The sequence below is a fragment of the Ranitomeya variabilis genome, chromosome 6 (assembly GCF_051348905.1).
Source record: "Ranitomeya variabilis isolate aRanVar5 chromosome 6, aRanVar5.hap1, whole genome shotgun sequence".
Lineage (NCBI taxonomy): Eukaryota > Metazoa > Chordata > Amphibia > Anura > Dendrobatidae > Ranitomeya > Ranitomeya variabilis.
Genome location: NC_135237.1, coordinates 553600953 through 553614468, shown reverse-complemented (window position 1 = coordinate 553614468; position 13516 = coordinate 553600953). Strand labels below are relative to the sequence as shown.

Here is a 13516-nt window from a genome sequence, read left to right as displayed (position 1 = left end):
AGTGGCCCTACGAAATGGAAACTTCACACATTTGCCTTGCATGGCTCAAATCCTCAACCTGGTGGTACAGTAATTTCTTCACTACTATCCTGACCTGGATTTGCTGCTGCAGAAAGCACAGTCGCTGTGTGCTCACTTCCAACTGTCGCACCCTGAAGATCATCGACTTGCATCACTACAGAGGTCTTTTGGCCTACCGGTTAACCGTTTGATTAATGATGTTCCGACACAGTGGAATTCCACTTTGCACAAGTTGCAGTGGTTCTGGCAGAAGCGATGAGCTCTGGTGCAGTATGTTCTTTTTCATAGCCTGGGCTAATGCAGTCCGGATGTATTGCAAATCACTCTTGCTGAGTGAACACAGGTGAATGACCTCTGCGTCTTTCTGCAACACTTTGAAATGGCTACTAAGATGGTTAACGCTGACAATGCTGTCATCAGCACCACTATTCCAGTCATTTGCATGGTGGAACACACTTTAAATAGTCTGCATGAGTAGGTGATGATCACAGGGGAAGAGTTAGAAGCAGAGGAGGATGCGGAATGGATAGCAATATCTCAAATGTTGTTGTACAGAAGGGTGCCATGGGAGGGTGGCTTACAGCAATCAAGGGGGGCTCATGGTACCAGACAAACAGTTAGTGAAGATGCAGGAGCTGAAGACATTGTGATGGAAGAGCAACAGTCAGGAGATGAAGAGGATAATGATCCCCTCTCTGTTGTTTGTGATTGGTGAGAGGGGACGGAGAAAGCAACCTTGAATGTTATCCTGCCACTAACGCACCATAGACTTGGACCCCATGAAAGCACCCGACACATCAGCATCTTCTTGCTGCACTATCTTCAACACAATGCCCGTATTTAAAGGGTTAGAAATAGTGCTGTCTACAAGGTTTCCACGTTGTTAGATCCATGGTACAAGAGTAAATTTAGCCAGATGATTTGCTACCTGGAAAGAGATGCGTGCATGCTGGAGTGTGAAAACACACTTGTAGACAATCTTAAGAGTGGTTTTCCTCAAGACACAATGTGCATCGAAGTTCTACACTTTCAACTCCCAGAAACATCAAGGCGTCATAGTAAAATCATTAGCAGCAGCAGTTTAAATGACATAAGCAATTTCTGTGATTCATTTCTCACATTTTTTAGACCAACCTATGCACCATCAGAACAGAGTAGATGTCTGACATGTTGTGGATGACTGGAGAGGATGGTGCAGGAGTATCTTGAGCTCAATACCAAAGTCATCAAGGGTAATTTGAACCCCTTTGCATTTTGGTCTTCAAAAATGGAAGAGTGGCCTGAGCTCGCCTGTCACGCCTTGGAGGTTTTGTTATGCCCAGCAGCCAGTGTTCTTTCCGAATGTGTTTCCAGCCCTGCTGATGCTGATGGATAAGCATATATAGCTGTCCCCTGGAAGTGTAGGCCGCCTAACTTTTATCAAAATGAACAAGTCATGAATCTCTAATTTCTGTATATATATATATATATATATATATATATATATATATATATATATATATATATATATATATATATATATAGCACTCCAAAAAAGTGTTAACATTTTTTGCTGTGTTCAATTAGTCATCCATACAGTGTAAAATGCTAGTGGACTACAAAGATGGCAGAAGCATGTCAGACTCCTGAGGGAATAACCAGAGGAATATAGGAGCCAGAGGTAGCTGGCACATCAGCAGAGGTGGCAGGAGCCTGTTGTCCAATTACCCAGAACCACCAAGGCCTGAACCCATGGCGCATGGTTTTCTGCTGCGTTCTTGTGAACTGCAGACGAGAGAGCCAGGATCCAGGAACTGGTGAGCGGACTGTGGAACCTAGGCTGGTCAGAAGAGACAAGGAGGCAAGCCAGAACCAGGTATGGAGAAATGTTATTGGGCCCGCTAGCTGCAAGGTGCCAAGATTTGGCATACTGGGAGGGCTGGAACCAGGGTCATGTTCCTCAAAATGGAGGTTTGGTATACCTCTGGTATACAGAGGTTGTGATCCCAGAAGGAATGGAGCACTATAAACCCTTCTTGTGGAATAAACGAGCCTGAGAGAGGCTCCTTGAGGCAGCTCAAGACAGGGCTACTATCACCCCCTAAGCAGGTGATGGTTCTGGTGACATGGTAGCTCTGGCCACAGGCGTAGCTAACTGACCAAGAAATGCTAGGTATATAGCCAAAAATCAGAAAACTGCAGTTTTCATTTGTATTTATAGTCATGAAACTAGATTAGTATAACAGGTGTGCAAACTAAATCTCAGTGCAATAGTTTATGACATGTCCAATTTAGAAAACAGCGTATTAGTTTTTTTTTTCTTTCTTTCAGCATTATTGTTGACTTGCTCATGCATGAATAATTAGAAAAAAAAGAGTGTGCAATTAAAATGTAGCCGCAAGAAAAGCAGGGTCAGCTGTCAGGTGCACTAAAATATAGTCACCATTTATGATCATTCAGGCAATTTTCAATTATGCAAATAACAAATTCAGCAAATTCCTCCAAATTCCTCTAAATTCTATATGAATTCAATTCACTGATAATCGATTCGCTCATCACCACTAACGATGAATTACGTGCCTTTATGCCCATTGGATTATAACACTGTCACCTCTCCTGTAGATAATTAGCGCTTTTGCCATCACTTGTTAACGAGTTTTTGCACATTAGGGATGTCATTAATGAGGAAACTTTAGGAATTTCAAAGTATTTGTTACTTTGTAACTAGACATTTGTACTAGGAGAATGGAGATATGGATTTTATTTGGGATTTTGTATTTAGATTTCAATTGTTTGGGATTCCTCGTATCAAGAGCAGTGGGGCTTCTCCTAATTTGACGCTTGTCGGATGTTTGTTTTTGTGGAAGGGTTTAATGTAACCAGTAGTGTTGAGCATTCCGATACTGCAAGTATCGGGTATCGGCCGATACTTGCTGTATCGGAATTCCGATACCGAGATCCGATATTTTTGTGATATCGGGTATCGGTATCGAAACAACATTAATGTAAAAATGTGTAAAAGAGAGAATTAAAATAAAAAATATTGCTATACTCACCTCTCCGACGCAGCCTGCACCTTACCGAGGGAAGCGGCAGCGTTCTTTGTTTAAAATTTGCGCTTTTCTTTCCTTTACGTGAGTCCCGGCTTGTGATTGGTTGCGTGCCGCCCATGTGACCGGGACGCAACCAATCACAGCAAGCCGTGACGTAATTTCAGGTCCTTCAGGATTTTAAAATTACGTTCCGGCGTTGTGATTGGTTGCGTCGCAGTCACATGGGCGACGCAACCAATCACAGCAAGCCGTGACGTAATTTCAGGTCCTTAAGGATTTTAAAATTACGTCCCGGCTTTGTGATTGGTTGCGTCGCAGTCACATGGGAGACGCAACCAATCACAAGCCGTGACGTCACGGGAGGCTGGACACGCGCGCATTTTAAAATGGGCGCGTGTCCAGCCTCCCGTGACGTCCCGGCTTGTGATTGGTTGCGCCGCGATCAACCAATCACAAGCCGGGAGGCTGGACACGCGCGCATTTTAAAATTTTAAAATGCGCGCGTGTCCAGCCTCCCGGCTTTTGATTGGTTGACCGCGGCGCAACCAATCACAAGCCGGGACGTCACGGGAGGCTGGACACGCGCCCAGTTTAAAAAGCGCGTGTGTCCAGCCTCCCGTGACGTCACGGCTTGTGATTGGTTAATGGCGGCCATGTTGCCGGGACGCGGACCAATCACAGCAAGCCGTGACGTAATTTCGTCACGGCTTGCTGTGATTGGTCCGCGTCCCGGCAACATGGCCGCCCTGACCAATCACAAGCCGGGACTTCACGTAACCAAGTAAAAGCGCGAATTTTAAACAAACAACGCTGCCGGTTCCCTCGCTGAGGTCCAGGCTGCGTCGGAGGGTGAGTATAGCGATATTTTTTATTTTAATTCTTTCTTTTACACATTTATATGGATCCCAGGGCCTGAAGGAGAGTTTCCTCTCCTTCAGACCCTGGGAACCATCAGGAATACCGTCCGATACTTGAGTCCCATTGACTTGTATTGGTATCGGGTATCGGTATCGGATTGGATCCGATACTTTGCCGGTATCGGCCGATACTTTCCGATACCGATACTTTCAAGTATCGGACGGTATCGCTCAACACTAGTAACCAGGCAACATTGTACAATTTCTCAATCAGTAATAGGGCTCCAGTAGGACAGATTTCAGTGCTGCACTTATCAGGCAATGGGTGTCAGACAGACATGTTTTCTGAATACAGAAGGCCTTGTTTTGCTCTTCGTGGAGCATCTTCTGAGGATGGTAATTACAGGCTGATTATAGGATGTGCTACCTTGATTGACAATGTTTATACATAGACAGAAGAGATGATAAATGTGTTTTACTTTCAACATTGATTGACACTAATAGACATGAGCACAAGATTTTCCTACGAAGATACTTTTAGCATCCCCAGATCTTCACTCTCAAATGGTTAATTTTTATTTAGTGTTTTTGATATATTGTATCTATGTGTTTGTATGTATATGTGTTTATTACATTTCTACACTAATATTAAAGACTCTCTTTAGCACGGTTTAAAGAAAAGCTATCATCAGAAAATTAATTTCTGTTTAAATAAAGTGTTAAATGTATTGTTGAAATTTTTTTAGCAATTACCTTTTTAACATATCACAATTTATATTAAAAATGAAAATATAGAAATCTTCCAATTTTCAACCTGGTCACTTGGGCTTTTTTAGACTCTAATTTGCTGTTGTTTCAGGAAACAACAGTTGTAAATTAGCAGCAGCAATGGTCAGATCCTGACCCAATGTTTTGAATGGAAGTATCTGTGGAGACACAGGGGTAGCGGGCGCCAATGTCTGCTAGCAGAAACTGCATGGACCAGGGATCATCCCACCAAAAGCTCATTCTCCTTACTCCGTGGGCATAATACTACTCGGACAACATAGGGTGAGGGTAAAACACTGTGGTAATAATTTTTTGAATCATAGAACAGGCAAATAATAGAACAGTCCCAGAAAAATACCCAAGATGATGCAAATTACAGAGCCTCATCGTTTCGCTGGCTCGCCGGGATAACAGAAGCTGCTATTTCAATAATCCAGGGTTGACTACCCCACCTGTGACAAGCATGGAGAAGAGGTAATGAAAAGTTTAGGAAGATGACTGTCCATTGAGGTTAAAGGTCAGTTGACTGCAGGGTCACAACCTGGCTTCTCTGAACATCTCTATGGAGCCAGGTGACCGGTGGGTCAAACTCCTGGCTTTCACAAACATATCCATGAAGCTCAGGAGTCCGGTGGATCCAAATCCTGAATAACCCAAACATATCCATTGTTCAGTGAAAGTCAATGGAGCAGATCTGTATTATTTCAGCCGCGGCCATGGTCCCCTAAGCTGGCATCCTGTAGAATGTCAAAGCTGTGGCCCTTGTGATAGAACCATGATGTCTTGGCTGCTGCCTTGTAAACAGTATCTGTTTCTTTGGATCTCTGGGTGTCTTGGCTGTCTAGATGTCTGGATGAATATCCATCTATGGAGGTATATCACTTACAGAAGTGCATATATCTTCTGTGTGTATAACGCACCAACACCACCAATTGTCTGCTTTTTCCTTTACACTGTGCATTGGCAGAAAGCTGCCAATCAGCATTGTTGGCAGGGCTGGACTACCAGTTTACTAGTCCTCTAGTGATAATCTCCTGCTGATAAATCATTGATGTTACAAAAACTGCAGCAAGCAGCCCAGTAAGCCCTGCCTGCAGCCAGCAGCCCAGTAAGAGGCGCATCACTTTTTCTATATCATACTGCTCTCAGATTAGGTAGCAAAAATCATGTGACAAAATCCTGTTAACTAAATGGGCTGCCAGTTTATGAAACCCATTATCAAATAACTTGTTTAGGAATTTTAAGTAAATGAGAGAAGACTTAATCTTTTATCATGTTTGACAGAGAGTACAAGAGACTATTAGCGTGTCCTTCACTCTTAAGAGCTCAATGTGTCTTGTTATTAAGGGAACCGTCAATTGATTTTAACAAGAACTGTGTAATTCCTCATTTCCCCTGCGGTGGCGCTGAAGAGCATTGGAATACTTTCTATTATCTCCTCCACAATAATTGCAGCTAATCAATGGGGAGAACCTTCGACGCTGAGATCTTTCTAATAAGATGTGGACAAGCCCAATTTTTCTGTTTGCCACAGAATAAGCTGCTACATGTGAAGTTGTATCATACGCCATACATAACCGTCCTCTCCGCACATGACTATACAGACAGAATGGCTCAGTGCGAGTAGTTGCAGGCAGTTAGTGCAAACATAATCAGAATTGATTAAACATAATTAATCAGAAAGTGTTTTGGGCCAAGAAATAATTATTCATGTAATCACAGGAATCTGAGAAGGAAATGAAACATATGTCTGTGAAGTCCTGAAATGAATCCTAATACTGTGAAGACAAACACCGGCATTGTGCATCAGCTGCTCCTCCACAGCGTCCTTCTGGAGAGGCTTGGATGATCGTCGCAAGAACAGAAATGATGAACGCTTTCTACACCGGCTCATCGGAGTCTTACACAACTACAGAACAGCTTCGAATCAGAAATTGATGCCAATAATCCACAATCACCATTACTTTTAATATTGGAATAAAGCAATAAAGCTTTTTTATATCCTTTACACTAATAGTGAAAGGTTGTATAAAAGAAAAGAATAAACGGCAGAGATCACACATAAGTAAAAAAATCATTCTGAAGCTGGGGATTGGTGGCAGCGAGTAAGTGCGTGTTCTGTAGAGCCTGTGATCGCTGCAGCAAAGGAACCAGAGACCGGTGACTGAGTATTACTTATTTTTAATTATCTATTTGTTATCTATTATCAATCTATCTGTTATCTATCTATTATCTATCATCTATCTATCTATCTATCTATCTATCTATCTATCTATCTATCTATCTATCTATCTATCTTTCTATCTATCTATCTATCTATCTATCTATCTATCTATCTATCTATCTATCTATCTATCTTTCTATCTATCCATCTATCTATCTATCTATCTATCTATCTATCTATCTATCTATCTATCTAGAAAAAGAAAACAAAAAGCAGCACCAAAAGAAAACAAAAGGTGCAAAAAATCCTTCCAGGTATATACCAAACCTCATGCTATTATCCAGAAAAATGAAGGCAGCACTTCAATAGAAAAAATAAATGTGGTTTATTGGCCAATGTGCGACGTTTCAGTCCAGGATGTGGACCTTTTCTATTGGAGTGCTGCCTTCATTTTTCTGGATAATATCTATCTATCTATCTATCTATCTATCTATCTATCTATCTATCTATCTATCTGTTATCTATCTATTATCTGTCTATTATCTATCTATCTATTGCAAAAAAGTGAAAGCAGCACAGAAAAGAAAAACAAAAATCAGGGTGCAAGGCCTCTCAGGCATGTACCAAACCTTGTCATAGAAGTCCAAAAATCAGAGGCAGCACACCATTGTGGATAAGGTTATGAAGGTATTCAAATTTAATAGCCCATCATGGCAACGTTTCGGCCCATGGAGAGCCTTTCAAAAAGTTTGGACACCCCTTCTCATTTAAATATTTTTCTGTATTTTCATGACTATGAAAATTGTACATTCACACTGAAGGCATCAAAACTATGAATTAACACATGTGGAATTATATACTTAACAAAAAAGTGTGAAACAACTGAAATTATGTCTTATATTCTAGGTTCTTCAAAGTAGCCACCTTTTGCTTTGATGACTGCTTTGCACACTCTTGGCATTCTCTTGATGAGCTTCAAGAGGTAGTCACCGGGAATGGTCTTCCAACAATTTTGAAGGAGTTCCCAGAGATGCTTAGCACTTGTTGGCCCTTTTGCCTTCACTCTGCGGTCCAGCTCACCCCAAACTATCTCGATTGGGTTCAGATCTGGTGACTGTGGAGGCCAGGTCATCTGGCGTAGCACCCCATCACTCTCCTTCTTGGTCAAATAGCCCTTACACAGCCTGGAGGTGTGTTTGGGGTCATTGTCCTGTTGAAAAATAAACAATGGTCCAACTTAACGCAAACCGGATGGAATAGCATGCCGCTGCAAGATGCTGTGGTAGCCATGCTGGTTCAGTATGCCTTCAATTTTGAATAAATCCCCAACAATGTCACCGGCAAAGCACCCCCACACCATCACACCTCCTCCTCCATGCTTCACGGTGGGAACCAGGCATGTAGAGTTCATCCATTCACCTTTTCTGCGTCGCACAAAGACACGGTGGTTGGAACCAAAGATCTCAAATTTGGACTTATCAGACCAAAGCACAGATTTCCACTGGTCTAATGTCCATTCCTTGTGTTCTTTACCCCAAACAAGTCTCTTCTGCTTGTTGCCTGTCCTTAGCAGTGGTTTCCTAGCAGCTATTTTACCATGAAGGCCTGCTGCACAAAGTCTCCTTATAACAGTTGTTGTAGAGATGTGTCTGCTGATAGAACTCTGTGTGGCACTGACCTGGTCTCTAATCTGAGCTGCTGTTAACCTGCGATTTTTGAGGCTGGTGACTCGGATAAACTTATCCTCAGAAGCAGAGGTGACTCTTGGTCTTCCTTTCCTGGGGTGGTCCTCATGTGAGCCAATTTCTTTGTAGCACTTGATGGTTTTTGCCACTGCACTTGGGGACACTTTCAAAGTTTTCCCAATTTTTCAGACTGACTTACCATCATTTCTTAAAGTAATAATAGCCACTCATTTTTCTTTACTTAGCTGCTTTTTTCTTGCCATAATATAAATTCTAACAGTCTATTTAGTAGGACTATCAGCTGTGTATCCACCAGACTTCTGCTCAACACAACTGATGGTCCCAACCCCATTTATAAGGCAAGAAATCCCACTTATTAAACCTGACATGGCACACCTGTGAAGTGAAAACCATTCCGGTGACTACCTCTTGAGGGTCATCAAGAGAATGCCAAGAATGTGCAAAGCAGTCATCAAAGCAAAAGGTGGCTACTTTGAAGAACCTAGAATATAAGACATAATTTCAATTGTTTCACAACTTTTTTGTTAAGTACATAATTTCATATGTGTTAATTCATAGTTTTGATGCCTTCAGTGTGAATGTACAATTTTCATAGTCATGAAAATACATAAAATTCTTTAAATGAGATGGTGTGTCCAAACTTTTGGTCTGTACTGTTTATATATATATATATATATATATATATATATATATATATATATATATATATATATATATATATATATATATATATATATACATTGATGATAAATAGATAGATAGATAATATATACAGTATATATATATATATATATATATATATATATATATATATATGTATATATAATCTATCTATCTATCATCTATCTATTATCTATTTCTCTATCATATATTATCCATATATCTATTATCTATCTATTTATCTATCTATTATCTATATATCTATTATCAATATACAGTATATATATATATATATATATATATATATATATATATATATATATATATATATATAATCTATCTATCTATCTATCTATCTATCTATCTATCTATCTATCTATCTATCTATCAGCTATTCTCTCTCCACTATCTATCTATGATAACAGGAGTCTCAAACACATATTATAAAGCTGGGATCGTGGCATGAAGTACCACCTACCCCCAGGGTTACTCAGGTCCAGTCAGCTCCAAGAAATACATGTGAATAGGGAGCCATAACCAATGCGCATGCGTAGAAAGCGCTAGAGTGATTGGCCGCCTGCGACCATGAGACCGGGTTCGCCAGGGTATTGTCACGGGGAAACTGGGTAGACTAAGGTTGGTTACCCAGGCCCCTGCGATATCCCTCAGGCTGGGGAAACCCTGTCTGTCCCTTTCCCAGAAGTTACACTAAAGGTGTGCTTTTCTGGGCCGCCAGGCCTGACCCTGACTCCTGTTTCAGCCCTAAGCTGAAACCACCACCCGCCACCCAGTGAAGAGACCACACACCAATCCCCACAGAAAGCACAGACAGGGAAAACTGAAAAATGCACCAAGCCGCAGACACACAGGAATACACTATAATGTGCACAGGGCAAAACAAATTCAAATAGGAAGGAGGAATATGACAAAGGATTATACACCACCAGATACGATATTCCTACAACAAGACCACCACTCCAGACCGGAATTACCAGGCATAAAGCACAAGCTATAATCGGTGATGCCCAAAGTCCAGTGCTACTATTTAAAGGCCGTGGGCGTGACCCAGCCTCCAACTTAATTACCAGCTAGATTAACCCCGAGCAAGCTGGATAAAATCTAGCCGACGCCACTGAGCGTGTACTGGACGTAAGTGGAATTACTGCTGTCTGTCGGATGCCCTAGTGTGAACAGCGTCCGACATGACAGTACCCCGCCTTCTACGAGGGACCCCAGGGCCCTCACGACTTATAGGACCCAGCTTGTCCAGATGGCGGCGGTGAAACATACTGACCAGCCGGTCCGCATGTATGTCCGAGGCTGGTACCCAGGACCTCTCTTCTGGCCCATAACCATGCCAGTGTACCAGGTACTGCAATGTGCAGCGCACTACACGAGAGTCAACCACCTTGGAGACTTCAAACTCCAAATTGCCATCCACCAAGACTGGAGGTGGCATAGGTGCCGTGTCCACAGAACCCACCACCTTTTTTAATAAAGATCTGTGGAACACGTTGTGTATTTTATATACTGTAGGGAGCGTCAAACGGTAGGCTACCGGGTTAATGATGGCGGCAACCCTAAATGGACCAATAAACCTTTGACCCAATTTCAAGGATGGAATCTTGAGTTTTATGTTTTTTGTGGACAACCACACCCAGTCACCCACACTCAGGTCCGGACCTGTCACACGTTTACTGTCAGCCACTCGTTTGTACCTTGCAACTACGCTTAGCAAGCACTGATTCACTCTCCTCCAAATGGATGACAGTTGTGATCCTAACTGCTCCTCCTCCAGGACGCCAGTAGAGCCCCCCTGACGCAGTGTACAAAACTGAGGATGGAGTCCGTAAACACAAAAGAACAGGGACTCCCCAGATGATTCCTGATGGTGATTATTTATAGCAAACTCAGCCAAAGGAAGGAACGTTGACCACTCCTCCTGATTGTCAGAAACAAAACAGCGTAAGTACTGCTCCAAATTCTGGTTCATATGCTCGGTCTGACCATTTGATTGAGGATGAAACGCAAAAGAATGAGACAACTTGATCCCCAGCCGTGAGCAAAAATCTTTCCAAAATTTTGCCACAAACTGAGTACCCCTATCAGACACGATGTCAGACGGGACCCCGTGAAGTCTGACCACCTCCTGCACAAGAACCTGAGCCAGGGTCTTAGCGTTAGGCAACGAAGGCAAAGACACAAAGTGCGACATCTTTGAGAACCGATCAACAACCACCAGAATGACCGTGTTCCCAGCAGAGGAGGGCAAATCTGTGATAAAATCCATGGAAATCTCCGTCCATGGCCTACTGGGTACCCCGAGAGGATGTAGTGTGCCAGCAGGATGAGAGCGGGACGTCTTAGCCCTAGCGCACGTGGTACATGCTGATACGTATGAGACTACATCCAGTTGGATTTTGGGCCACCAAAACCGACGTGACATAAACTCCAAGGTACCCCAAACCCCTGGATGGCCAGCCAGGACAGCATCATGATGCTCACCCAACACCTTTAGGCGAAGATAGAGCGGTACAAACGATTTGTTAATGGGAAGCTCTGGTGGTACCTCCACCTGAGCCTCGGCAATCTCAGCCTCAACCTCGGTTGTGAGAGCCGAGACCACTACACCCTTTTGGAGGATGGGTACCGGATCTTCCCGAGGTTCTCCCCCCGGAAAACACCTGGACAAAGCATCTGCCTTAGTGTTCTTAGACACAGGTCGGTACGTAACAAAAAAGTTGAACCGCGTGAAAAACAATGCCCAGCGAGCCTGCCTGGGGACAGACACTTGGCTGAATCCAAATACAGCAGATTTTTATGGTCAGTGATAACTGAAACCTGATGGACCGACCCCTCCAAAAAGTGTCCCCATTCCTCAAATGCCAACTTGATAGCCAACAACTCCCTGTTCCCGATATCGTAATTACATTCGGCAGACGACAGCTTCTTGGAAAAGTAGGCACAAGGACGCAACTCGCCCAAGGATGAGCCTTGTGACAGCACCGCCTCCACTCCAACCTCAGATGCATCGACTTCCACGGTAAAAAATTTTGATACGTCCCGTTGCACCAGAATGGGGGCCGAAGCAAAACTGTTCTTCAGAAATTCAAATGTGCGCACAGCAGCCTGAGGCCAGGCAGAGAAATTGGTACCCTTTTTCGTCATGTCAGTAAGCGGTTTAGCAATAGTAGAAAAATCTTTGATAAACTTTTTATAATAGTTGGAAAACCCAAGGAACCGCTGGAGTGCTTTTAGGTTATCAGGCCATTCCCAATGCAGCAGCGCTTGCACCTTAGCGACGCCCATTTTAAACCCTGAAGCAGACACAATATAACCCAAGAAAGGCAACTCCTGAACCGAAAATACACATTTCTCAAGTTTTGAATAGAGCTTATTTTCCCTGAGAAGCTGTAACACCTGCCTCACATGCTCTAAATGAGTATCACGGTCGCATGAATAAATGAGAATGTCATATAGGTACACAATAACGAATTTCCCTAGAACATGCGAGAATACATCATTTATGAAATGTTGAAAAACTGCAGGCGCGTTTGTCAACCCAAATGGCATCACCAAATTTTCAAAATGACCCTCAGGAGTATTAAAAGCCATCTTCCACTCATCACCTTGATGGACTCTTATGAGGTTGTAAGCCCCCCTGAGGTCAAGCTTGGAAAACCACTTAGCACCAGCCACCTGGTTGAACAAATCAGGTATCAGTGGCATAGGGTATGGATCACGAACCGTAATCGGGTTTAACTCCCTGAAATCCAGACATGGGCGTAGTCCGCCATCTTTCTTTTTAATGAAGAAGAACCCCGCTGCCGCCGGCGAGGACAAAGGCCTGATGTGCCCTTTGCTCAGACTCTCAGCAATGTAATCTTTTAAGGCTTGCCTCTCAGGACCAGAGATGTTGAACATCCTTGCTTTCGGCAATTTAGCCCCTGGTTTAAACCTAATAGTACAGTCATAGGGGCAATGTGGTGGCAATTCTGAGCAACCCTTCTCTGAGAACACATCCGCGAAATCCAGCAGTGACTCAGGAATGCTTGGAGTCACAGCGGACACACATGTGGCCAGGCAATTCTCCTGGCACAATCCTCTCCACTGAATTATGTCCTGAGTAGTGTTGAGCGATACCGTCCGATACTTGAAAGTACCGGTATCGGAAAGTATCGGCCGATACCGGCAAAGTATCGGATCTAATCCGATACCGATACCCGATACCAATACAAGTCAATGGGACTCAAGTATCGGACGGTATCCCTGATGGTTCCCAGGGTCTGAAGGAGAGGAAACTCTCCT

At 43.1% G+C, this 13516-nt stretch overlaps 1 long non-coding RNA gene across 1 annotated transcript in view; it reads left to right on the top strand.

The window, feature by feature from the left end:
* LOC143781626 (uncharacterized) overlaps window positions 1-13516 on the top strand; it is a 321470-nt gene that overhangs the window by 93641 nt on the left and 214313 nt on the right. The window lies entirely within an intron of this gene.